The sequence below is a fragment of the Cystoisospora suis genome, assembly GCF_002600585.1.
Source record: "Cystoisospora suis strain Wien I chromosome Unknown contig_1199, whole genome shotgun sequence".
Taxonomy (NCBI): Eukaryota; Apicomplexa; class Conoidasida; order Eucoccidiorida; family Sarcocystidae; genus Cystoisospora; species Cystoisospora suis.
In genome coordinates, this window is record NW_027154000.1 from 1 (window position 1) to 3,089 (window position 3,089).

A 3,089-nucleotide genomic window follows, 5' to 3' on the forward strand; every position below is an offset into this window, starting at 1 on the left:
TTCTTCTTTTCTTCTCCTTTTCTCTCTTTTCTCTCTCTTGTTTCTCATCCTTCCTTTTCTCTTCTCTTTCTTTTTCTTCATCTTTCCCCCTCCTCTACTTCCCGTTTTCTTTCCTTTCCTTACATCTGAAAGGTGAGAGAGAAAGCCCCCTTCGTCCGTCAATCAGAAAAACTGGATTTCTGTCACTTCTCCACTCAACGTTTTCTCCCGTGCTTTTCTTTCATTTCTTCTCTTTCCCTTCCAGGCTCTTCTTTTTTATCTTATTCTTTTTTCTTATCTCTCTTCCCTCTCCTTCTCATTCTTCACTTCACTTTCGCTCTTCTTTTCTCCCTTCTTTCTGAAAGAAGCTTCCCTCCTGAAGAAGTCTCCATCTTCGCGAGAACTTTCTCTCATGCAAGCTTTTCTTCCTTTCTTTCCTTTCTCTCTTTTCCTACTTCCTTTCTTTCTCTCTTTTCATACAGCATGTATGTGAAAGGCCCATGTGTTTGTCGCATGATCAGGAGAAGGCGGGCGAGAAGCCGACAATGAATGAGAATGCTGGCTCTTCTCGAGAGAAGCTTTCAGAAGTGAAAGAAATCTGCGAGAAGATGATCCACTCAAGCAGGTTTTTTTTTCCTTGCTACTTTCATCTTTCTTCATGTTCTTTCGTCGTTTTTAAGTAGAGAAGCGAAAGGCGGGATGATCATGATAAAGGAGAGAAACAGGAGGCTTTACCGTATCTGTCTTGATGTTCGGGAGTAAGTTAAGGAAGGAGTGTACATACACCTCAGATGTCTTTCCCAAGAGCTGCGCAGGACGGTAAAGTGCTGTGATGAGTTGACCTGAGAAACGCCAATTGGATTGAGAGAGAGAGACGGAGAGGAAGAGGAGAGAAGAAAAAGAAAAGTGACGAAGGTTCTCTGCAACTTTCTTCTTCTTCTTCTTGCTCTCTTCTTTTTCATCATTCCTCTTTTTTCTTAGAATGGCAGACTTTTCTTTCTTCTTTTCAGATGGGATGTCTCAACAGTAAAGAGAGAGAAGAAGGATGAAGGCGTTTCTTGGATTTGTTACTTGAATGGTGTACATACAGGAGGGGGTGTCATCTTTCTTTTTTCCTTTTTCATGAGAAAGAACGTTGTCAACTTCTTTCTCTTCAAGTGAACTTCTCTTGTTTCTCTGCGTGTTTCTAAAGGAGTGAGAGATTTCTCACTTCTTTCTTCTTCAAGTGGCTATACAGAGGAATGATATGCTGGTAGATGTTTCTTCTTCTTGCCACCCCGGAGAAGAAAAGAATCTCAAGTCCCCATTCAATCAGAGAGACAAGGGGGAGAAAGACGAAAGTGATGCGTCACAGTTCTTTTTCTTCTTCTTGCCGACATGCTGCCCGTCGATAAGACTGGATTTTTCTTGTTTTCTTCATCCTGTCTGAAGTCGTTTTATGTCTCCTCAGTCAATGTCTGACAGCAGGGCCTCTTCCAGCTGTCGATACACCTGAAGGGATTCTGCGGTGTACATACACCTCAACTCCACAGCGTTATGACTGACCATTCGTGGATGTTTTTCACAGCTGCCATATCGCACCAGTTTTTTTCTTGGAAATTTCTTCTTCCCTTTCTTTTTCTTCAGTGAGAGAACAAGTGATTCTTCTCTCTTTTATCGATTTGTGAATCTTCCTGCAGTCACTGCCCTTTTCTCTGTCTTTCCCCCCTCCCTTCTTCTCCTTTTTTCTTCTCTTTTCTGTTGTTTTCGCATCATCGAGATGCAAAAGATGAAGAAGACTTTTCTTGTAGAAGAGACAAGGCAAAGTCGGAAAGCTTTCGAGAGCGCCACGATGAGAAGAAAGAGATCTTCGGGCTGCAATTCTGATCTTTTCTGTGGTTTGTGTGCTTGGCTTTCTTTCTTCGATCGACATTTCGAGAAGGGTGTGTCTCTCTCGTTCCTCTTTTCGTCGTCCACGCGTCGCCATCTCATGTGGGCGTATAGCTTGTGAGAGCTGTCTCCTTCCCTTGGTGTCTCTCAAGCGAGCTGGAACTAAGATAGCCAGGTAGACAATAATATGCTTGTGATGAGACAAGAAGAAGAGGGGGCAAGGAAAGAAAGAAAGAAGGAAAAGGAGAGAAGAGATGACTGAAGTTGGTAAAGAAGAATCGATCCATCAATCGATCCATCACCGGGGCTCTCTATGTATGTATGTATGTTTCGACCTATCTCTTGTTTATCCTCTTATCCTTCTCTCAAGGGAATGAGCGACTTTCTTCAGGATGACCTGGAAGGGCGTCTCTTCATCTTTTTCTGTCGTAGATATGACAGATGGAGATGAGGGAGATGAAAGAAGAGGGGGGGGAAGAGAGAGAGGAAGAAGAGATCATCATCATCATTTTTCTCACACCAACAATAACAACACGGGGTGTACATACACCTCAACCCCTACAGCGATCCCATCGCCACCACCTCATCATCATCATCATTCAGCGTCTTTTGTTTATCCTCCTTCAGCAGAGGATGCTATTTCGTCACAGGAGAGAGAAGAAAGATTGCGTCATCGCTCAATCCATCGACAGAGAGATCTTTCTTCTTCCTGTTCTCCCTTTCCTTCTTCTTCTTCGCCGCCTGTTGCGAGTTGTCATAGCAGTAGCGGTGTAGATGCATGCGGGGAGAGGTTCTTATCCTTATCCGCTTCGCCCTTAGGTGACCGAGAGAATGCAGATGTGATCTCTTCTTCTTCGTCTACCCCGATGATGCTGAAGAGAAGAAGAGAGATGGGGAACTTCGAAGGGAGAAGAGAGCCTTCGCATATAGGAGGGACAGGGGGGGGGGGATCAGGAGGCGCAGCAGGCGTCTTACTGATCAATGGGAGAAGAAGAAGAGAAGATCCAGGTGGAGGTCTCCCTTCAGCATCGTCGTTGTCTTCTTCAAAGCATTTACAACTTTCTTCTTCTTTTTCTCCTTCTTCTTCTTCTCTTCTTTCAAATGCCTCGACGTATGAAACAACTCCGCATCCTTCTCCTTCTGCTCCTCCTTCTGGCGTAGCTTACCATAGTAAAGAGTCTCTCTCGCGTTCTTCTTCACATGATGATCTTCTCTCTTCTTCTTCTTCTTCGTCACTCTCT

The 3,089-nt window shown here is 44.2% G+C and overlaps 1 protein-coding gene across 1 annotated transcript in view; it reads left to right on the forward strand.

Moving 5' to 3' along the window:
- Window positions 1–23: 23 nt before the first annotated feature.
- CSUI_002816 (uncharacterized protein) overlaps window positions 24–3,089 on the forward strand; it is a gene marked incomplete at its 3' end in the record, with an annotated part of 7,886 nt that continues 4,820 nt past the window's right edge. The window contains exon 1 of the mRNA XM_068063015.1: window positions 24–3,089. This exon is cut by the window's right edge and continues 2,095 nt beyond it.